The 25,545-nt window shown below is 35.7% G+C and overlaps 1 pseudogene; it reads left to right on the plus strand.

Annotated features, from left to right (window-relative positions):
- Positions 1 to 25,545, plus strand: part of LOC149565809 (protein TOPLESS-RELATED PROTEIN 2-like) — a 53,905-nt pseudogene that overhangs the window by 10,819 nt on the left and 17,541 nt on the right.

The raw sequence follows: 25,545 nt of genomic DNA on the forward strand, positions 1-25,545 counted from the left end.
CATTATAGCTTTTAATTCTAGTCCATTTGTATTTCTTGGATATCTCCTTGTCCTACTCACTCCTCTAGTCTTCATGGTATGTTTTGGCATCTTCATAAGATGATCTTGGTGCCCTTGCACCACTAATTAGGCCTCCAAAATTTCCATTTTGAAAATATTTCAAAAAAAACTCAAGAAGATACCAATTAAGTTATGGTTTTAGAGAGCTTGAATATTTTCAAGGTTTTAGTTCTTCAACCCATTTGTACAACTCATTCCTATAAAATAGCCTACTTACAAGGGTTTTAAGACTTTACTTGTTGACAAGCCTTACAAAGATTCAAAAGGAACACAAAAAGATTCAAATCCTTCTTAGTTCTTAGAAACTATACCTTTAGATATTTCTATACATACTCCAATCCTTGATTGGCACAAACCAATCAAACTACTCCTCTATCCAAACCCTATAACCATCAAGTCACCTTGTCGGGTATGCATGGATCCACCTAGGGATTGATGTCAAAAATAGAAGACCATTTCATATTGACCCCAAGTTATTTATAGTTCCCTAATAGATTCCTAAAGGTTTTTGTGTTCCTATAATTAGAAATCAAATTAGAGCAATTTTTATGATAACTACTAATGTAGAGGAAGGGTGGTTGGTATTAAATACACAATAAAAGTTGCAAACTTAAGAGACTTAGATACTTGTGCCTATCAACAACTTCAAATTCTTCAAGGAATTAACTTGTTTAAGTCTATCACAATATTCCTAGATGTTGACTTAGTTTGTTAAACACCCAATTGACTGGCACAAGGATCTTTAAGACTTTAAGACAATACCATACTTCTATAAATTTCGCTCAAATGCAAAATACCCTACATGTCAATCATGCTTCATGCTTGGAATGGGGACAACTTTGGTTTTCCTCAAAATGTTTGACAATCTAAAGACACTTCCTAATACCCTTTTTAAAGAATTTTATAACATAGCAAAGGATTGTACATGGTTACCATAGACCAATAGGATTATACATAATTGTACCCCACATCTAAGCATGACAATTCATCAATTTAATAAGGGACATCACAACTGGTATCCTTATCTCTCCAAAATCACACTAGAGTTGTGAGATGACTACAAATGATCAAATTTAATAAATGATTGACCTCTCGGGCCCTGCAACACCACAGTTCCTGAATCTTGACTCAAACTTAATTAGACTAGAGTTCCCTCAAACTCTTACCTCTACGCACAAATTCAATATGTTATATGTTTTTCCAACATAGGATTCACTCCACATTCAGGACGAATATTTACTATTGTATACAACTTTCAATTCCAATATATCTTCAACCTATGATCACTTTTGCACCCTAGAAAACTCCATATGCACTGTTAGCAGATTATAATACATGTTAACAATTTCATCCCATGAAGGTTAGGCCTCTACATTCATGGGATGATCCTCATTCTACATAAGGTGTTACTGTAATAGCAAATTGAAAACAAGAGTAATTATTTTAAGTCAAGACTGGTACAATAGCAAGCCTACAATGTTATGAAACGTATCAATAAAACATAGTAGTTCATGCATAAAACCTTGTCAAAGTCTTTCAAATACAAACCAATCAATTGGAGATCCAAAGTAATGGAAATCAATTGCAAAGAATAGAGTTTTCTTATTGTTGTCTTTATCCTCTATCTGTACACCCAACTATCTCTCTTATAACAAAGACTCAAAACAAAAATATAGAAATGCCTAAAACTAACTCAAAACCAATACAACTGTCATGGGTTAGTTGAATGGTTTGGTTTTAAAATAGAACAAACTCAAACTAATGTCAACATATATTTTATGGAATCCCTTTAAACAAAAAGACCATTAACCAAATTTCGATCTTTTATGATCACTAGCATTTGTAGACGCTAAACACTCCAATGTTATTTGTGCTTGGACAATGACAGTCCATTAGAATTTCATTTAGTCCTATTAAGGAAATTACAAATATTTGAATCATCATATTAGTCTAATTCTTATAACTTGCCAATTAATTCCCTAATTTCCTCTAGCTGTCTTTGTGGTCTTCATAAGTTGCACCATTGGTTTGGTTGTGCGTGGAGCTCCTGCACCAACTACTCTACCTAGGCCAATGAGCTAGCCAAGAAGAAGAAAATTATTTACAACTACCAAAACATAAAATGGGAACTTAATTAATACACTAATAAATTACTTGGAATGATCCATCAAACCATGTAATCAAACCACTCATTTCAATCCATTCGAATATAGAGTTCTGTGTTGCAAGATCATTGTGATAGTTTTTTAATGTAACAATTTTCTTTATTAGTCAATATTTCATACACTGGAAATTCCAACCCCTCAAAATGATTTCAAATGAGATTATATAACTCTATTGTCCAAGTACCAACTTTCTTCATCGATCCCCAACCATTTCTTGGTGACTTTCTAATATTACTATCAAAGTTGTCATTGACAATTTTTGTAATTTTTTGACTTTGATGACTTGGAAAGTCATGATCACTCCTAAAGGGTCAAGTTTGGTTTCAATAACATATGTAACTATTTTGAGACCCCTCCTACTCATGTTTTAGTCAAACACAAAATTTGACCCATTGTGACAAACCTAAGAAACTATTGCAATAACATGCCAACCTTGACAACTTCTCATCGATCTTTTTTAGTCGATTTCTCATCACACTTAAATTTTAGATCATGATTGTTATCAATATCGAAGAACTTAAATTTTAGATCATGATGTATGATCTAAAACATTTATGATGAATAAAATTTTACAATGTTCAAAAGTTTAACAATAGACATCATTGATTGTGAAAAATACCTGTTCAACTTTTCTAGCCCTAGATTGGTCTTCATGGTGATAATCTTTGTCATAATCATGAGCTTCCCAAGAAGTAGAAACATCTTTTATGGCTACCAAGATAACATCAGTTGCACTAGCAGCTTCTTAAGCATTCACGCCAAGCCTTCATGTTATAAGAGACTCCACCTTTGCACCAGCAACTTCTTAGGCAATAATGCCATGCCTCTGTGGTATAAGAGACTTCACCTCTACTCTTGTTAGACCATAATCTAGTGGCATTAAGAATAGTAATCACTCTACAAGAGTTTTCTTCCTATTCGAGGGTTTCTCTAGAATCAAACTTGTTTTTTCATTTTGTGTGTGATAATGCAAGAATGTTTATTTATGCATTTTGAGTTGTTCTCAATTTTAACCCTTGATTGCATAGCATGGAATTTGACATACATTATAGACTGAAAAAAAATGCATGCATTTAAACTCAATTCTTTACACTTGAAAATCCAACTTTTTATACTATAGATCTCAAGCCTTGGTTTCAGAAGTCATGTGCTACATCTTTCTCCATCTAATTTAAAGTACAAATTTTCTCTATTTTTCTTTATTGAGATGGTTGACAGCACAACATAGATTATGCATTAGTACATAGGTGTTACCAAGCCCTACCACATGTGGCTCTCTACCTTCCCAAGTGGAACCCACTCTCCTAGGGTCTTTGTCTTTGTCTTTGAGCGAACTAGAACATTTATGCTGAAAAAAATACTAGATCTAAAGAATGCCAATTATTTTGTTGCTTTTTGGGATCATATTGATAATATAACATATGTTTTGACTTTATGGTACTCTTCTTTGTGTTAATGCTCTATAGATAAAGGTGAAGCATCCTGTATGAAAAAATCTTGCCATCACAAAGAAGCTACCAACAAAAGATTCTAGTAGTGAGGATTCTTCTGAGGAGGAGGTTAGTCATTTTGTTGTGGATAATTATCTGTAGAACAGAATCATGTTTCAGTGGAATCACAATCTTATGGAATTGTTCAATAATGAACAAATGGTTAATTGAAATGCCTTATCACAATCACCTCCACTCCATCCATTTGACCTATATCACAGTCAATAGTTCCCTTATAGGGATACAAATCAAAAACATTAAAAATGTTAGATAAACTAATGTCAGCAAGGAGTTCAAGTTTATATGCATTTGTGCCATATTTCTGCAAAATTTGGAAGAGTCCCATCTTCCTCATCATGAGTTTGGTGTATTTTCCCTTGGTACAATTTGAAATTACTTCTTTGTACTTGTCCAATAGCTACCTTACTTCCTTGGGTCCCACAATCCTTTCATTGGATCTGCCTTCCTTTCCTTTTTCTCCAAGTTTTGACTTTACTACTATGGCAAAGCACAGGGTGTTTTTCACCTTGAGGGTCTTCAAAAACTCCTTCTCTCCAACCATCATCACACTAGATCTTGTCTTTGTACTCCTCTATTTGAAATTGAACATGAACTTGTTCATTTACTATGACCTGTTGCTCCTTATTTAGCCATGAAACCTTATAAGGGTTAGGATGAGGCAACTTCTTCAATCCAAGCTTCTCTACCATTTCTACTGAGGCTATATTATCAGTTGAACTAGAACCTACAATAAATTTGCAGACCTTACCTCTTACCTTGCAGAGAATTCTGAATAATGTCTTTCTTTGGGGAGGTTCTTGCTCTGTGACAGTCTTCAACAGGGTTCTATTGAACATTAGAGACTCTCCTCTCTTTGGATCAACAGTTCCTCTTGCCCCTTGGTCACTTTATGCATCCTCCTCTTGAGCCAAATGGACTCTCCTATTCCCTTCTTGGCTTCTACTATCCATTTTCTCAGGAAGTGCTTGTATGTAGCAAGTGCAATATGTAGAGGTAGAGTTATGAAAGGTCAACTAAGTATTTGTTTTTTTCATTTTTTATATTTCTTTATCTCTTTATCAATCTATTTCTCTATCTATACCTCTTTCTATCTATCTCGCTTTAATATTCATTTCTATATGTATCTTCTTCTTACTACTTCATGTGCAGGTTGCAAACAAATCATCATTCTTCCACCAATGAGTCATTCCATTCAAGAATGACCATGTCTGATGATATCAACGCACAAAAAAAAGGGAGACGATTGTTAGATTGTGGTCTAACTTTAAAAAAAAAGGTGATGGAAAATGTTATTGTCCTTGAAAAATTTGTAAGGGCTTAAAGACTCGAAGATATCTAATCAAAACAGTTGAGGAACATTGTAGGCAACATGGTCACATTGAAGGAGGAAACGAATATCATCCATTGGTATGTATTTTAATAATTTATAAATTACATAAGACATGATTTGATGATGACATATGGTCATGGGCAATATAAGGTCATCATTTTCATATAGGTCAATGTCCATGAGTTTCATGTTATGGACCATGACTATTTGGAGAATGCGGATTTCCAAATGAGGGAACATGGAGGTGTGAATATTGAAGTAGAAGGTAATGATACCATGGAAGAAGACCACGATGATGAATATCATGATGATCAAGATGATGATGATGATGATGATGTTGACACAGAGCTTGATGTACCTATACTTGAGAAGGCACACAAATCCCTATATGAAGGCTCTGAAACAATTCTTCTTGTCGTTGTATTGTTGTTGGTGAACTTGAAGGTTATGAATGGTTTATCTAATGTAGCAATGACACATATGTTAAGGTATCGCAGTTCCCTTACAATTAACATTAGGTTCGTGTAGCAATTAATATTCTTTAAATTAACAAATTATATTTTCAGTCGTAGGTTGATAGGTGAGTGTTTGTTACCACCATCAAACATTCTACCTCGCTCGTACTGAGAATTATCTACCATCAGGAAAGATATTGGAATGGAGTATCAAACAATACATGCATGTTCGAACGATCATATTATATGTCATAAATAGCATGAATTTGCATCACAATGCCCCATTTGTCATATTAGTAGATATCAATCAGATCGATTAACAAAAAAGGTGTCTCGCAAGGTTCTTCAGTATATTTCCATTATTCCATGTCTACAATGATTATTCAGGTGCAATAGCTTGGCACTATTTATGGATTACCATGCACGCAACATAAGTCAGGATGATATTATGAAAATGACTACATATGGTTAGGCATTTAAGGAAATAGAGAAAAAATTGCCACACTTTAAAGAAGAACCTCGTAATGTCAAGCTTTCATTAGCTGTAGACAGTGTCAATCCTTTTGGAGAGATGAGATCTACTTACTCGATGTGGCCTGTTTTTATTATCAACAATAACATACCTCCTCAGTTGTCCATAAAGAGAGAGCACATAATGTTGACACTGATTGTTCCAGGCATTTTTTGATTTAATAGTCATCTAAATTAATTTATTATTACTAATCCATCAAAATGGTCATAATAATTATGTAATGTTTTTGTTCATTCAACTAGGTAAGTACCAAGTTAAAGATATCAATGTATATATTAAACCCCTTCTCGAAAAGTTGATGGTGTTATGGAATGGGGTTACTATATATGACATATGTAGACCAATAGGACAAAGACAATTTCAATTTCATGCAAGGTTTGTATGGACAATACATGGTTCCCCTGGGCTAACACATTTTTGTGATATGTTCTCTTCTTAACACCTCTTTTTTGGTATATTATAGTAACAACACAAAGTTAACACATTTAATCCAATTATACACGATCTTGTAGGTCTTCAGACAAAGGGAAAATTTACATGTCTAGTTTGTGGTCCAAAAATGAAATCTCATCATTCAAAAAGTTTAAGAAAGCAGGTGTTTGATGAGAATAGACACTTTTTGCATAGAAATCATAAGTACCGAATTACTGAAAAATATTTTTTCAAAGGGAAAGAAGAGACTACGTCAAAGCCATAGAGAATGACATCTCACCTATGGAAGTTGGCATACAATAAAATAAATCATCGAGGTAATGTCATTCCATCTGATCATTTTTTTTTCAAATTTATATTTTGATATTTTGTTTTGTTTACTGATGATGTAATCGATGCTTGTGAAGGTTGTCAAGGCATCAATGACCAATTTCCAAAAGCACTAAAAATTTATCCTACGCAATTTACTAGGTTGTGGTACTACGAGCAACTCCCGATTGTGCATTTATTTGATCCTATGCATATTGGAAAGAATGTAACAGAGACATTATGGAAAATCTTGGATGGAAGGTGTGACAAAGACCAAATTGTCAAAACTTGTAGTGAGATTGAAGAATCCAACCATGCAATGAAAAATGGTATTCGATCAAATAACAATGGAGACCAAATTGATACAAGTGCCCTTCATTGGTTATTGTCAGAGCAGCAGAGAAATGCTATAAAAGAAGTCATAAAAAATATATATGATTTCCCATAGGATTTGCTGCAAACATAAACAATCTCATACCAAAGAAAAGTGAATTTGGGCCAAGGTTGGAAACACATGATTGGCATACATTTATTAAGGTAATTCATGTTATTTTGAATTCACTATATATTTGTATACTGCATGTAGTTTTAATTGCATTCTTTTATAAAATATTGACAAGATCATTTTACAAATATTGCAGTACGTTCTACCTCTATCTCTCCCACACCGCTTCGCCAACAATGTCAAATAGGTTATAAATGATCTTGGAAAATACATGAGGTGGTTGTCATCTAAAGAAATTAATAAAGAAGATATAAAATATTGGAAAAAAAAAATTCCTCTTCTTATGTGTGAAATGCAAAAGTGTCTACCTCCAAGTTTTTTCAATGCACAAGAACACTACCTCATACATCAAGTTAAGGAGATTGAATTGTGTCGACCTGTACCAACCAAGTTAATGTGGATGGTTGAGAGGCACTTGAAATTTTTGAAAGGCTTGGTTCGACAGAGAGCACATCCTGAGGGTTCTATGGTGAAGGGATATATGGTATACTAGACCATAGTGTACATTAGTGAATATCTTCCTAAGTTTGCAGCAAAGATCCATGTAGATCGTATTTGGGATCTCAACTCAATTAACAAATTCGAAGGGGAGTACTTGATGGGCAAAGGTAGATCGAGAAAAGTGAGAGGTAAATATAAGATGTTATTGTAGTTAATTAATTCTTATAAATCTTCAATATAATTTATTTATAATTGGTGTATTTTTTTATACAGGTGGTCGAGAGTGGGATGCAATACATTTGTATATTGCGAACAATCTTGATTGGATGACAGTATGGATTGAACGATGTCAACAAAATGGTTGCTCATTAACATGGGAAGGTGTTGCTTCATTGGTTACAAAAGCTCATCATAATGGAGATTTCAATGTTACGTCGATGGTAGTTGATCTAGTAAAGGGTTTAAGAGGTGGAGAGGTACGTAAAAATTTATTAATGATCATAACTCGATGTATGTTTCGTATCAACTCACGATGCAAATAATTTACACACGCTTCAAAAATTGCAAGTCAAGCACCACAAAGCTATGTACTATCATGGCCACAAATTTTGCATAAAAAGGTTGGATGACACAAAGAAAACTTGTGATTCTAGGATAACTACGGTTTTCGAGGTCACCAATATATCATCTAGAAACGACATACATCCTCAAAAATCTCAAAATCAACACTATGCAATCTTGGATGATATAATTGAGTGCGATTTTAACTCCTTCAAAGTAGTTCTATTTGTCGTCAAATGGTACAGGTTACGACTAAATCAAAATGATCCAGATAGAATGGTTATTCAACATGATAATGGATTTACAATGATTAATACAAGGTCGTTTGAGCCAATTGGAGATAAGCCCTATGTTCTTCCAAGTCAATGTGAGAAAGTTTTTTACTCAGAGGTTCCACATAAACAAGGTTGGTCATTTGTTGTTAGACATGATCCAAGAGGAAGGTCAATAAAGTATAATGTTATGAAAGAAGACGATATTGAAGATGATGAAGAAGCAGATGATGAAGAACAAGATGATGGTGATGATGATGATAGTGATGATGATGATGATGGTGATGGTGAAGATGGAAATGATCATGGTGATGATGGCGATGACGATGGCGATGATGATGGCGATAATGATGGTGATGATGGTGATGATGTCGATGATGAGGAGGAGGAGGAAGATAATGATGAAGAAGATAGTCAATGACATAATTGAAATGATTGACATGATTTATTGCTTTCAATTGTAATGATTACATATTTATTGTGTTCAATTCTAATGATTACAACATATATTATTTATAATTACCATGAATGTTTATATTGTGTCTAATTATTACCCTTTTTGCAAACAGGCAATTGACTACAGAAATCATCACCCCTTCTGTTGACGATCTTGCATTCCATATATAAGGTAAATTTGTTCATGTTTACGATGTTGCATATTGTTCATGTTGTCTTCTAAGTTATTTGTAGCATACGCATATCATGTAATTTTTAGCTAATGTAAGATGAATGATTAACATATGCAAGAAATTTGATTACATATTTATTGTGTTCAATTCTAATGATTACAACATATGTTATTTCTAATTACCAATGTTTATATTGTGTCTGATTATCACCCTTTTTGCAAACAAGCAATTGACTACAGACATCATCACCCCTTCTTTGACGATCTTGCATCCTATATATAAGGTAAATTTGTTCATGTTTACGATGTTGCATATTGTTCATGTTGTCTTCTAAGTTATTTGTAGTATACGTGTATCATGTAATTTTTAGCTAATTTAAGATAAATGATTAACATATGCAAAAATTTTGACCCCTTTGGCGTGGATTGTGCACAGTGACATGGATCAACAGGTATAAGTCAATAAATAGACATAATTTTCTTATATTATTATTGTTTATCATTGAGAACGTATGTTATAAATAGACATATTATATAATCATATAATGTATATATAGACAAAGAAGGTCCGTATAGAAATATAATTGTATAATCACTTTCAACTTACTACATTTTATATCTCTCACATATAGACAAAGAAGAACTACATGTATGAGTCATGACTTGATTATTCTATATATATTATTTAAATATTATCAAATTTCCATTTGATGGATTGCAAGACCCACCAAATAGGTACTTGTTAGATCTATCTACATCGAATGAGAGAAATGAGGAAATGGTAGATGAAAGCTCTACATGTAGTACGGCTACACTAGGGAGATCAACTAGAGGTCAAAAGATTAGAAAAAAATTGATAAACACATGCAATTTTTTCTTGCTAATGGGAGGTCACATTCTTATGATGATGAAATCAAAGGCGACATCAAGGTGCCCTTTTGGTACACACACATTGAGAAAGAATGGGTACCCAATGAGCTTCCTCCAATTAACCTCGATTTTTGTGTTAATGAGAGGATATATTGCATTGCTCCATCCTCATTACATGGTTTGGGCCTATTTTCCATGGATGGGATAAAGGTATGTTACAACTAAATTTTTGAATTGTTTAAGTATGTCGGTCCATGTTACAATTACAATGATTGGATGTGGATTGTTCAATATGTAAAAAGTATGCATAGATATGCACTATCAGCTAATTATATACAATGGAAAGAAAATGATCAAAGTAAAAGATTTGCTATGTACATTGATGGGAGACCAAAAGAAATAGGTAATATTGTAAATTTTATAAATAGTACATGACCTTCCTCAACTAGTAAGCAACCCAGTTGCATATTTGAGGCACGTGAGGGGAATAAAGTTTTTGTTTGTGTAATAAAATCAATAAGTGCAAGGGAAGAACTACTAATAGATTACCATTTAAATCGCATAGATACAAAGAAAATTACTATCATGAGGGTTGTAAGTACTATATACCATTTTGTTAATAAATTTTATTTTGTTGTCTATTGCTTTCAATTAGCTGAAGTTTTTATGTTTAATCTTTGTAATAGGACGATATGGATCCCACACATGATAGAGGCAATGAGGATGATACTCCTACCCATTCTTCAGAAAGGGTAAACCTTATTGAAATTGTACAAATTAGATAGTTGAAAAATGTTATATTATTATGTTATTTTATTTACAATTTTTGAGTTTTTATGATAGTTTTACTGATATTCCTCTCAGAATTTGATGTTCAAGATAAGGGAAAAGCATCTGCAATAAGTATAGAGCCAATAGCTACCCCTTCTAATGATGATATTGTAGAAACACCTAATGTAACAATTATGTTGAAGGGAAAAAAAAAATTTAAAAATTAGAATAATGAATCTTTAGTTATAACAAAAGTTCAATAAAGATTTATATTTTATAATCTTTTATGTTGTGAAGCAAAATATGTAATATGTGTTCTTGTTACAAGATTTTTTGGCAACTGATCCAAAACCTAGTCAAGGACAACGCGGTGAGGCTGGTACTAGCAGAGCTCCAACTGCCACTGGTAAAATAATCTTTTAGTTGACAAGTTACAAGGAATTTTTTATTTTGAACATTCAAAAACTTCTTAACTCTTACTTTTATTATTTCATAATGTCTTTGCTAATAATGTATTGTTTAGGTCATCAAGTGCAGGAGGCTGACGGACATCCATACAAGATTGCCGACTACAATCTCAACAATAAGGGGATGTCCAGCTGGTAAATCTTTGTTTTTCTATATTTGGTTTTGTGTTAATTATGAGTTGATAATTTGTACTTTAATCTTGGGTGCATCACATAGTTGATTTTTTTTTAGTGGTAGGAGATGCACCGTCTGCTACGCCAAATACAAATCATAGTCCATGTCTTGGTGATAATTCACCATCATTTCTTGGAGCTACCCGTGTTTCTAGCACGGGAGCTATGCAGATGTCGTTGTTGATTAACAATGATGAATTGATGCCTTTAAAATGTCCTAAGATTCTACGTACTTTAAATAATTATTTTTTATATTGTAATATGCATTTTCCTATTCATAAGAAGCTTTGGATTGATTATCCCATGACATTTTTTACAGGAAACAATACATTTTATAAGAAGCTTTATGACCTCACACTGCAAACATTTGGGCCCACCATACGTACAAGGTGGAACATCATAATTGAACTAATTTTATTCATTTTTCATATCATTAATTGGTACAACATTTTTCCTTTCATTCGGGTCTTTTCTTTTACTGGCTATATCTAACAATTTTGTGTTTTTTCTTAAAAGGTGGAACTTGCAAGATAAAAAATTAAAAGATCAGCTCATCAAAGATTTAGAGCATGAGTTTGGTATTAATATTTTTTATCATAAGAAAATGTTACAAAAAGCTTGCAAACATCTTAAGGTTGTGAGGGACTCATATAGAAAGAGTATCGTCCTAAACCCGAAGTACAAGTGTCCTCCCTTTATTGCAGTGAGGGAATGGAATGAGTTCATTTTGGATGCAAAGGAGAAAGGGGATGGTCAAAGAGAAATTACACCAACAAATGCGAGAAGGTATGCAATAGTATTAACTACTAGTACATTAATGTAATAATGCACTAATTAGTACTAATTTTTATATCTATATCATCTAACATATTTCAAACTTTTCATAGGTTGCAAGACACATCAAAGGCAACAAAGGCCAAGGTGGAAAAGATTGAGCAGCACAAACTTGGCTCTAAGGGATATTCTAAAATCAAAGCATGAGTTGTAAGAAGCAGTAAATGAATTGCAGAGAAATTATTTATAAAATGCAAAAAAATTGTTAATTAATAAAAAAAATGTAGAGTGTTGATTTTAATCCGGAGGCCACAAAAAAACACAAAAGAATTGCCTTCAAGCAAGGCTATGTAACTGTGGATGAACACCTACGGCAAGCTTCCATTGCCCCAACTGAACAGTCTCCTACATCATGTGCACAGGTAAATATGTTAAAAAACATATTAGAAACTAAATACTTGAGCAACAATCTATTTGATAATAATGTGCATGACATTGCAATGCAGCCTGTTAATCGTGACACAGATCATACGTCGCATCATGAAGCCCCTGATGTGCATCATACTGTCCATGGAGGTACTCATTTGCTATTTAAAACTAATTATGTAATTATTAATACAATTTGACATCTTTAATTGAACTTGATGTAACCTTTCTGTGTATATTTTAGAGGATATAGAATCATGTCGTGCTTAACAAGTGTCAAAGGATGTTTAGATTGATCAGCGGGTAGATCATGTCACACATTCAGGTAAAGAAAATCTATGTTTTGTTCTTTTAAATTAATTTTTTGATTTATAGTTCTTTTACTTAAATAAAAACTCATAATTCACTAATATAAAATGGTGTGAATTTAACTCATGAAGTACTTGTTATTGCAGCGGACCCCCTTTTGGTGCAATGGCCTCATGTTCCTAAACAAATGAGGAGGAGACATGCGTTGCAATTAGAACCAGTAGAGGAGGAGGATGACAAGGACATTGATATTCCTCTTAGAAATTTCATGAAAAGAAAAAATAGCAAGAAAGCCAAAAAGAAATGATTGTTGTGTGTTAATGACTTATTCATGAATGTTGCGTGTTAATGAATTTTGTGTTAATGAATTATTCATGAATGACTTACTCATGAATGTTGTGTGTTAATGAATTTTGTGTTAATGAATTATTCATAAATGTTGTGTGTTAATTAATTTTATGTGTTAATGAATGTTATCATGTGATTATAGTGATTGAATGTTATATTTCAAAAATGGATGAATGAATGAATGTTATTAAATGTTAATAGGGAATTTAGAGTGATGTTGGGGGGGGAAGGGGGGGCGAGTGGCCAGATGAGCTTCCACCTTCACATGGTTGGTCTTGTTTAGTAGAGAATATTAAACTATTCTCAAAACCAAGTGAAGCTCAAACATTAAAGATAAGCTTATAGTTAATAGTGACAACCAATTAGCAAGTCCAAATGAAGTTCTTCTTTACAGGTACACCTTTTTAGTTTTTAAAGCACAATGTCATGTTTTAATATTGTGTAGTTTTTTCTTAAGTCAAATTATTCTTTCACTATATATAAAGAACATAATTTATGACCATTTTAGTAACTATTCTAACATCGTTTTATGAAAAATCCTGTTTTGGCAAAGATGGCGATAAGTGGTGTTGTCTATTCCTCGGGAGATTGGATTGCACAGGTCTATATCTCAAAATCATGTGCATGCGGTAGAAATGCATACTTACAACCATTTCATTCTACATTTTAAAACATTGATGACACTCTAGACACAAAATAATGCTCATGTTCTTGACTTGACAGTGCTATGAAGGCAAACCAATTTTTGAATTTGAATTAACCTGAATGTTCGGATCCGGTCTCCTTGGATTTAGTCTTCATGGTTCTTTGTCTCATTATTACTATCATCCTAGTGAGGTAATACCTTTGCCTTCTTTCTTAGTCTCTTACATTTCATACTTGTTTAATTTGAATAATTTATGAGTTCCTTGCAAAAAGGGTATGACAAACAAATATGGTTATACAGGCTCTGTTTCCTTTACTTGAACTTGATGTTATGATTTATCATTTGACATTTTATTATTTTGATGTTGAACTTGAAGCATATGATGATACGATGGTATGATCATGATGCTATGATTACAATTTTATGGTGTTTTTGTTGTCTATATGATATTATGTGACATTCTAATCTAGATTCATGCTTATAGCCCATATCCATTCATAATGTTTCTCCAAATCATCCCTTTATTACTGCATCTTTGCTATCAATTTGTCTGCCATCTTCCATTGAGAGTATGGAGATAAGTAAGATCAAGGTTCATGAACTTCTAGAGCTTACTTTCTCCATGTGGACCTTGTGTGAGTAGACATGCAAAATTTGAAGAAGGATTTAGATGAGCTATACTCTAAAGCAATGCCAATCTGAAGTAGATATTTGGCTATGATATCGTGACAACCAGAACTCCTTCGTGCAGGCATTTTTGTCACTGAACCACTTTGAAACAGGTAGAAATATTGTTGACACACCTTTTGGACCATAGTTGACATCAATGACAAGTTTGACTTTAATGGCAACCCAACATACATATTTTCATCAATATCCCCCTTCGTCATTTATGACAACACTTGTGGACTCTTCACAACATCATATATTCCCCCCTTGACATCAAGGACAAAGGGTGTCCTCTAAAACACTGTATGGACTTTGTGTTACCATACATTACTCCCTATAATACGAAAAGTCATATCTATAACTAGACCCACATATCCTTCTTTGCAATTCATGACTTCAATATTTACATTAGCTTCCCCTATCCCTATCGATTCCCCCTTAGGGAATGCACCAAAAATGAATGCAATAGAAATCAAAATTGTATTCGTCATTTGCCAGTGTATATACAAATCCAAAAATGTCTTACCACCAAAGTTGGGTCTTATATGTTAGGTAATATGCCATTATATTGTATCTTCAACAATCCAAAAGTAGATTCCCATGAGGAAGCAACTATTGTTTTGTACATGTTACAAGACTAATATATACCAATTATGGTGTTTCTCTATAATGTCCCCATTTTAGTAGTTGACCAAGTGTGTGTGTGTTAGCCTTGTTCTACATGGTCCCGAGGGCTAACAAAGGGTTTAAAGGGATCCTGGAGTGTTTTGGCCTAGTCATTTCCAGTTTGGGCCAAAACGAAGTTGATTTACTCAGTTTCAAGCATACTTACTATTTTTAGTAAGTCGGTAGGACACAGTGCAGGTCAATTTTGGTGATTGGATTCGATACTCCTCGGTGAGAGCTTTCCAATGAGCTATCACTCGCATTATTCGGAGTCCGATTGCTAATACATTTTAATGCCTGAAGTTTTATTAAAGTAACGTCTAATTTAATTGTAAAATATTAAAGTGTTACTTTAATATTTATTTTATGGTGATGTGTACCCAAGGGAGACATAAGGGGTATTTTAATATATGTTTTATATGTTACACATCTTTTATCCCACATTGCCCATATGAGTTGAGCGGACCCTTGGAAATAGAATAAAAGGAAGCATTTGTGGCTTCATTAGGCAGGTTGAATATGAGAAGAAATTGGTGTGTGAGTTGCAGCTCCATTCTTGGCATTTGAGGACGTTTATCCTCTCTTGTAACGTTCTAGACGTCATTCCCTTGGGGTTTGGCCTTTGGAATTCTTTGTTATCGGCTTCATTATCAGGCAGTTTAGTTGCATTTCCGACTACAGGCAGATTTGGTATTTTGCTCATATCTTCTTCACTACTTGTCCGACGCTTATGCCGCTTTGAGAGAATGATATTACGAAGGTAGTGGACTGATTGAAGGACAAAGTACTGTAGCAGCAAGTTCAAAAGCATGTGCTGGAGTATTATGTCAATAATGCTGAAGTAATTAGTGAGTTGATAAATCTGCCATGTATTTGGTTTTATGAATTCCGAAAATAACATTTATTTGGCTGTAGTTCATTTCCACTTTGCATATTATTGTAGTTTCTTTCTTGTTTATGTTGTATGATACCAATTCCATGCACAAACACAACAAACAAATAAATGTTTGATTTCTGGAGTTATAAGGAGTTTAAAACATTAAATGGAGAAATAAGAGGTTGAATGCAAATTGTTTCACATAATTCCTTTCAGCAATTTGGTTTAGTTTTTGGGACATTCAGGGGTGCCCATTACAGTGGTATTAGAGCTATAAGTCCTGCCATCCTGTGGAGGTCTTATAGGGAATTTGGAACAGTCGGATAGAGGGAAAAAGTGTTTAATCAAAAATAAATAAAAACAGAGGCTAAGCATTTATGTTTGAGCATGCGACGGGGGTCTTATAATTTCCACGATACCAGAGCAAGACAAAATAGGATTTCAGACTTGCAAAGCAAACAGTCTAGTACATCCGTGCAGGTGGACATTGAATCCAACCATACAGACACAAAGGAGATATTCTTTGATCAGGACAATAATATGGGTGATTGAGATGACAGGAATACAGGATTAGGCGGAGGCGAAAATGTTGGTCTAGATGAGGGGGAGTTATTGTTCAGATAGTTACTGGATACATTAGAGCAGGGGCAGCGTATGCAGCAGGAGCAGAATAGGTGAATGGACATGATGTTGCAGCTCATGGCTAGACGGATGGGTGTCAATATTAATCCAGGTGATGCCAACAATAGAAACAATAACAACGAGGGAAACAATAACAACGGGGGAAACAATAACCATGGAGGCCAAGGCAACAACAATGGTCCTGAGAATAACATTAATGGTAATAATGGACACGGCAACAATGGGAATGAGGCTGACAACTTTAGGCACGTTGCACGCCCAGCGCGGACTGCGAACTCGAGACCTCTTCTACCCACTTTCCCACCCAGAGATCCGGTTCAACCAGTAAACGAACCGCAGATTACCGAGTTACAGGATCAGTTCAGGAGGGACTGGGAGGCTAGTGGACCGGAGTTTCAGGCGGATATTTCTCTTAGAGATTATATGGACTTGAGGATGAGACATATGCCTAAAGAAAGAGGGAGGAATCAAAATTTTGAGCTGAGGAAGAAAGTTGGAAAACTTTCTTTACCTTATTATGATGCTTCAGGAAAGATGATTGCACGAGCTTGGGTGCAGAAGGTAGATACATACTTGCAGCTAAATCCTATGCCTGAGGAGGAGGCTATCAAGTATGCGGCTATGCACTTGGATGGCATTGCACATGAATGGTGGCATCATGGCATGGTGACTTTGGGGCATAATCAAATTACATCCTATGAGGAATTCACGAAAACATTGATTGGGAGATTTGACACTAAGGATCCCAAGTTACATTTCAAGGAGCTAGCACAGTTAAAACAGTCAAGTTCTGTGGATGCTTACATTGCCGAGTTTCAACGCTTGTCTGTACTTGTTACTAATATCTCTCCTAGGAGATTGGTGGTGTTATTTTGTGATGGTCTTGCTGATCCATTACGAGGTTGGGTGAAGGGACATGATCCACTCACCTTAGCTGAAGCAACTAAAAAGGCACGAGATTTAGCCCCTTCGGTATACAAAGGAAAAAACCATTCAACAGATTCTTCCTACCGCAAGGACAAAGACAAAAAACCGTTTCAGAAAGAGTATAGCAAACCCAAAGAAGGATCAAAGGGACTAGACAATGAAACCTTGAATGAACTTCGAAAGAAGAAGTTGTGCTTCCATTGTAGAGAGCCTTGGGACTTATCTCATAAATGTTCTCTCAAGGCTAAGGCAAATCAAATGGAGTATTTTTCAGCAGAAGAGTCAGAGTTAGAAGGGGAGGATCAGCACTTCGATTCAGATGAGGGTAACACTATAGAGGAGAGCAATATTCCTAAGGATGATAGATCGTTGGCACGCTTGACAGGGGCCCAAAAGGCAATCACATTTAAGGTCAGGGGTACTATCCAGGGGCAGAAAGTGATATCTCTTATTGACACTGGGGCTACACATAACTTCATAGATGCACTATTGGTAGCCAAGAGAGGGTTACAGATAGAGGAGCATGATGGGTTTAGAGTCATAGTGGCTAACGGTGATAAGTTATTATGCACTCGGAAGATATCTAATCTTCGCATCAGGTTTGGAGATGGCTACGAGTTGGAGGATGAGTTCTATGTTGTGGACATGGGAGATTATGATGTCATCCTCGGCATGACATGGATGGCTTCACTAGTTGAGTTCACACTCAATCTAGCGAAATTGGAGATGAGATTCCAGCATGAGGGCAGAACTGTGGTACTTAGAGGACTTTCAGATGAAGGTTGCAAAGTAGTGTCCTTGAGGAGAATGCAGAGACTTTTTCGTCATGATGACATAGAGTGGGCGGCAGAGTGCTACATTATGCCAACTTCACCAGAGCCACAAGAAAAGAGTCATCCACCAGATATCCAAAAGATACTTGATAGACACGCTAAAGTATTTAGTGATATTCCTCATGGGGTTCCTCCTAACAGAGGGATGGAACATGTTATTGAGCTCGAGGAGGGAGCCAAACCAGTTATGATTACTCCTTATCGTCATCCTAAGAAACACAAGGATGAAATAGAGAAGACGATTAAGGATTTGTTGGAGATGGGGCATATCAGGCCCAGTAAGAGCCCCTTTGCTTCAGCAGTAGTATTGGTAAAGAAGAAGGATGGGACAATGCGCATGTGCATCGATTACAGGGCACTGAATAAGAAAAAAATTAAAAACAAGTATCCCATTCCTAGGATTGATGAGCTGATTGATGAGTTGCATGGGGCATGTTTCTTCACCAAAATTGATTTGCGGTCCGGATACCATCAGATCAGGATGAGAGCAAAGGACATTGAGAAAACAACCTTTTGATGTCACTATGGCCACTTTGAGTTCATGGTTATGCCATTTGGTCTAACCAATGCACCTACTACATTTCAAAGTTGTATGAACCAGGTATTCAGGAAGCAGCTGAGGAGATTTGTCTTGATCTTCTTTGATGACATCTTGGTCTTCAGTAAGACCTGGGAGGAGCACTTACATCATCTGGAGGAGGTGTTATCTATTCTGGAGAGAGAGTCATTGTATGCCAAGGAATCTAAATGTGAGTTTGGCATGACTGAGCTCCTTTACCTGGGGCATATCATTAGTGTAGATGGCGTTCGGGTTGATCCTGAAAAGATTAGAGCTATTGTAGAGTGGCCTACTCCCACAAACCTTACACAGCTTAAGGGATTCTTTGGTTTATGTGGTTTTTATAGGAGGTTTGTTAAGGGATTCTCACAGATTGCTACACCCTTGACAGATCTTACCAGGAAAGGAGCCTTCGTGTGGACAGGGGCAGCACAGAGGTGTTTTGATCATTTCAAGCAAGTAATGTCTTCATGTCTAGTTCTAGCTCTACCGGATTTCACGAAGCCTTTTGAGCTTCATTGTGATGCATCAGGTGATGGGATTGGAGCAATATTGATGCAGGAGAAGCATCCCATTGCATTCGAGAGTAGGAAGCTCCGAGGAGTTGAGAAAAGTTATTCTGTCTATGACCGGGAGATGTTGGCCATAATGCATGCATTGGCCAAATTTCGATCATATTTGGTAGGAGGATGTTTTGTGATCAAGACTGATCACAACAGTATTAAATACTTCATGAGCCAACGTGATCTTAATGATCGGCAACAAAAATGGGTGACTAAATTGCAGGCTTATGACTTTGACATAGAGTTTGTCAAAGGTAAGAAAAATGTGGTGGCTGATGCCTTATCTCGGAGACCTCACTTATGTGCTCTGGCAGAGATTTCAAGAGATTGGAGAGATCGAATTATAGCAGAGTATGTCGGAGATGCTTGGGCTTCTGGATTGATTTCAGGTACTATACAGGATGATCGCTATGAGGTGATAGATGGATTGATCAGAGTTCAGGACAGGGTTTATTTGATTCCGTCATCACATTTGAGAGAGGCGATACTGAAGGCATTTCATGATGCACCCACAGTTGGACATCCAGGGGTCTTCAAGACCTACAAGCAGATCTGAGAGCGATTTTCATGGAAAGGGGTCAAGGATGATGTTTAGAGGTATGTCAGGGAGTGTGTGGTTTGTCAACAGAATAAGGGAGAGCACACATTTCCTGCAGGTTTATTACAGCCCTTGCCCATTCCTGATAGGAAATGGGAAATTATTTCAATGGACTTCATCACTGGTTTACCATGAGTGCAGGGAAGAGATTGCATCTATGTGGTGGTGGACCGCTTGACTAAGTTTTCTCACTTCTTTGCTATTCCGTCCACTTACACAGCAGCACAGGTGGCAGATCTTTTCTTTAGAGAGATATTCAGGTTACATGGGCTGCCCAAATTCATTGTCAGCGACCGGGATAGTAAGTTTATGAGTGTTTTTTGGCAAGATTTGTTTAGGTTGTGTGGTACAGATCTTACACCTAGCACTAGTTATCATCCGCAAACATATGGGCAAACAGAGATTGTGAATAAATGGGCGGAAGGATATTTGAGGAACTATGTAACTACACAACAAAAGGTTTGGATCAGATGGTTGCATATGGGAGAGTATTGTTATAACACCACTTATCATATGTCCATCAAGATGACTCCTTTCATGGCACTCTATGGTTATGAAGCACCTAGCTTCATGGATTTAGTTTTGGGGGACAGTAGAGTGCCCAAAGCCAAAAACTTATTGCAGGATAGTTAGGACATCCTGAAAGTGCTCAAAGAGTATATACAACAGGCCCAGAATCAACAGAAATTGTATGTTGATCAGCACCGAATAGAGCGCAGCTTCGAGGTAGGGGATATGGTTTACTTGAGGCTACAACCATATAGACAGTCATCGCTCAAGAAGAGCGGAGCTGAAAAGTTGAAACCTAAATTTTATGGTCCCTACAAGATGATTCGCAAAGTGGGCAAAGTCGCCTATGAGCTTGAGCTTCCAGAGGGCAATCGAGTGCACAATGTGTTTCATGTGTCTAGGCTTAAGAAAGCCATTGGTCAGAGTGTAGTGCCTTCTGCGGATTTACCCCCTTTGGATGAGGAGGGGAAGCTTGTGTTAGTACCCGAGGCTATTCTAGACACCAGAGAGAGGAAGCTTAGAAACAGGATAGTGAAGTAGTATTTGGTCAAATGGAAAGACCTTCCGGAGGAAGATTCTACATGGGAGAGTGAGCAGGTTATTCAACAGGCTGGACTGAGATTGCTTAAGGACAAGCAATTTCAAGGGGGGCGGACTGTAATGTCCCCATTTTAGTAGTTGACCAAGTGTGTGTGCATTAGCCTTGTTCTACATGGTCCTGAGGGCTAACGAAGGGTTTAAAGGGATCCTGGAGTGTTTTGGCCTAGTCATTTCCAGTTTGGGCCAAAACGAAGTTGATTTACTCTGTTTCAGGCATACTTACTATTTTTAGTAAGTCAGCAGGACACAGTGCAGGTCAATTTTGGTGATTGGATTCGATACTCCTCGGTGAGAGCTTTCCAATGAGCTATCACTCGCATTATTCGGAGTCCAATTGCTAATGCATTTTAATGCCTGAAGTTTTATTAAAGTAACGTCTAATTTAATTGTAAAATATTAAAGTGTTACTTTAATATTTATTTTATGGTGATGTGTACCCAAGGGAGACATAAGGGGTATTTAAATATATGTTTTATATATTACACATCTTTTATCCCACATTGCCCATATGAGTTGAGCGGACCCTTGGAAATAGAATAAAAGGAAGCATTTGTGGCTTCATTGGGCAGGTTGAATATGAGAAGAAATTGGTGTGTGAGTTGCAGCTCCGTTCTTGGCATTTGAGGACGTTTATCCTCTCTTGAAACGTTCTAGACGTCATTCCCTTGGGGTTTGGCTTTTGGAATTCTTTGTTATCGGCTTCATTATCAGGCATTTTAGTTGCATTTCTGACTACAGGCAGATTTGGTATTTTGCTCATATCTTCTTCACTACTTGTCCGACGCTTATGCCGCTTTGAGAGAATGATATTACGAAGGTAGTGGACTGATTGAAGGACAAAGTACTGTAGCAGCAAGTTCGAAAGCATGTGCTGGAGTATTATGTCAATAATGCTGAAGTAATTAGTGAGTTGATAAATCTGCCATGTATTTGGTTTTATGAATTCTGAAAATAACATTTATTTGGCTGTAGTTCATTTTCACTTTGCATATTATTGTAGTTTCTTTCTTGTTTATGTTGTATGATACCAATTCCATGCACAAACACAACAAACAAATAAATGTTTGATTTCTGGAGTTATAAGGAGTTTAAAACATTAAACGGAGAAATAAGAGGTTGAATGCAAATTGTTTGACATAATTCCTTTCAGCAATTTGGTTTAGTTTTTGGGACATTCAGGGATGCCCATTACATTCTCTTTTAGCACTGGCATTAAATGCACTCCACAAATTGTGGAAATGGCCACGGAATGAGTGGAATCCATCTAGAAAGGTGATGCTCTTAATTTGGAAAGAATTTTTGTGTGCTTCTTAGAAAATTGTCTTTTAAGTGACTAAGAGAGTGATCTTCTCTACTGTCTACTGCCAATCTTCAAATGCACATGTGGCAGCCAGCTAGTGGGATTGTGATGACTAATGATATTGATGCTACGAATCCAGAAGAAGTTGATGCTTGCATAGCTTTGTCTAAGAATGATTCCTATGTAATGTTTGCCTCTGGTGGAAAGGTCTCCTTGTTCAATATGATGACATTCAAGGTGCATCTTTTGTAAATATGTTCCTCTTCAACATGACTGCTGAGCTAGTCAATTTAGAAGTTATATTCTTACTTGGGTTCCTTATCAAGTTTTTTGTTTCCTTTTTTCAACCAAAGTTTTAAGAAAATATTATGTGGCATGCTTGCTAATGAGTGTTTATAGTAGGTTATGACTACCTTCATGGCACCTCCTCATGCAGCTACTTTTTTGGCTTTTCACCCTAAGGATAATAATATCATTGCAATTGGGATGGAAGATTCAGCAATCTAGATATACAATGTCTGAGTAGATTAGGTGTGATCAATGAGTCTCTTTCTTGCTCACTCATTTAGTGCATCATTAAAATGGCGACTTCTAACTTGTGTCTTTTCAAAACTTGTTTAAACTAACCAGGTAAAAATGAAGCTTAAAGGCCATCAAAAGAAAATTACACGCTTGGCATTTTCACACGCTTTGAATGTATTGGTATCTTCTAGGGTCGATGCCCAAGTTTGTCTTTTTTTTGTATATCCATTGCCATCTCATTTTTTACATTCACATGTTTATAGATTCAAATTAGTAAATGTTTGGCCAATGTTCTGGCAGCTCTGTTTCTGGAGCATTAGATGGGAGAAGCGAAAGTCAAAAATTTTACAAGTGGAGAGAAGAAGGTCATCACCACCGGTTGGGGATAGAAGAGTACAATTCCATAATGATCAAGTTCACTTGTTGGTTGTTCACAAGAGCCAACTTGCTATTTATGATGCTTCTAAGTTTGATCGTTTGCATTATGTAAGTCTTTGTCAGCAATTTAGAATTCAAATTTAGTAAGTGATAATGATATAAGTTACCTTCTCTATATGAGTGTAAACTAATATCACATTTGTTTGTACTACAGTGGACAACTCATGATTCCATATCTGCTACCATTTCAAGTGCAATATATTCATGCGATAGCCTTCTCATAGTTGTAGGCTACTGTGATGGTGTCGTTGGAGTATTTGATGCAGAGAACTTGAGGCCACGATGTTGTATTGCACCTTCTGCATATTTAGCTTCAGGCATGAATAGGTAAGTTGGCCCAAGGAGGCAAAAGTTATGTTATATATGGATAAATGGATCCCCAAGTATTTTATGATTTAACTCAAAATGTATCCTTTGATTATTCATGTAGTGTCTATCCTCTAGTAATTGCATCACATCCATCTGAATCAAATCAGTTCGCTCTTGGAATGACTGGCAGAGGAGTTTATGTCATTGAGCCTTCAGAATTAGAAGGAAAGTGGGGTGTGGGACCTCCACCAGATAATGGTACCATTGGATCAAATCCAACATTAAGCAATCAAGGTTCAAAACCAGCTCCAAGGTAGTTCATCATATTAGAACATGGCAAATGGTGTCGTGTACTACCTTTTTATGTTTATCACTTACCTAGCTATAACTCCATAATCGATATTGACAGTCTCTTGCCCTCACTGTGCTCCTTTCGATATATCAGTCATGTAACCTATATATATATATATATATATATATATATATATATATATATATATATATATATATATATATATATCTTCAAGAGCATGGTGCTTCTTTGTGCATAAGTTTGAGTTTTTAGAGAAAATCATTCACTTATGAACATTCCATCAAAGATTATGTATACTAAGGATATGGCTTTTCTAGCGATTAAGTGGAAGTTTCATATTTTTTGAACATTCAAATAACTTTACTTTTCTTGATGCAGCTGAACTACAAGTGCCTTTTGTGTTCTTGAAAAATGGTAAGCTTTCAACTTTTGTGAAGCCATTATAGATGCAAATGAACTACAACTGGTGAGGTGTCAATTTAAGGTAATTTTTATTTATATAGTACAGTTCAATTGCTAGAAATATTTCATCTAGAGGTGTCAATTGATAGATTGTTAACTTTTCATGTCATTTTCTACTTTGGTTGGGTAGTTCTCCTTGGATTTGTAAATCTTGTTGCTGTCTTTAGCCTAATGATAGTTTGGTATTACATCCAAGGCAATAACATAGTTGAGTTAAAACTTTGTATTAAAAAAAACATCAAGGGATAATATCTGGATTGTGGATATTTGTAAATTATGTTGGTTTTAGACAGTTAGAGCCTAAGTAGCTTCCCTCTAAAATTTGAAGAATTTTCATACTATTTTGTTTTGTTTTGTTATGAAAGTGACAAATCAAAACACTGTCAGTTTTTGGCAAGTTTGTTGGAGACAAGACACAAGAAATTGTGATTCCAAGAAAAACATCTTATCACATTTGAGTTTTGGACTATGATATTATGGACTATGCACAACACTTCTAGTATAGAAGTCTCTAATGCCCTGAAACATTTTCATTCATGAATGAGGCCAAGGTTGAAAAAATTGAGACTAGGCTAGCCAAGATCTTCCATGAATCTGCCTTGAGTTGATCCTTTAAAAATGCCACTTAAGCTTCTAGCTCCTTAGCAGTCTTTGTTATCCATATGTATGGCATTATTTTTCTTTGATTCTATCCACAAAGTTACTATGTTCCAAACTTGGTGGTAGGAAAGAGCTAATAGGCTCAGTGATTGATTGTGTTTTAACATTATG

The sequence above is a fragment of the Cupressus sempervirens genome, chromosome 3 (genome assembly GCF_028749045.1).
Source record: "Cupressus sempervirens isolate cs-2001-9-10 chromosome 3, ASM2874904v1, whole genome shotgun sequence".
Taxonomy (NCBI): domain Eukaryota; kingdom Viridiplantae; phylum Streptophyta; class Pinopsida; order Cupressales; family Cupressaceae; genus Cupressus; species Cupressus sempervirens.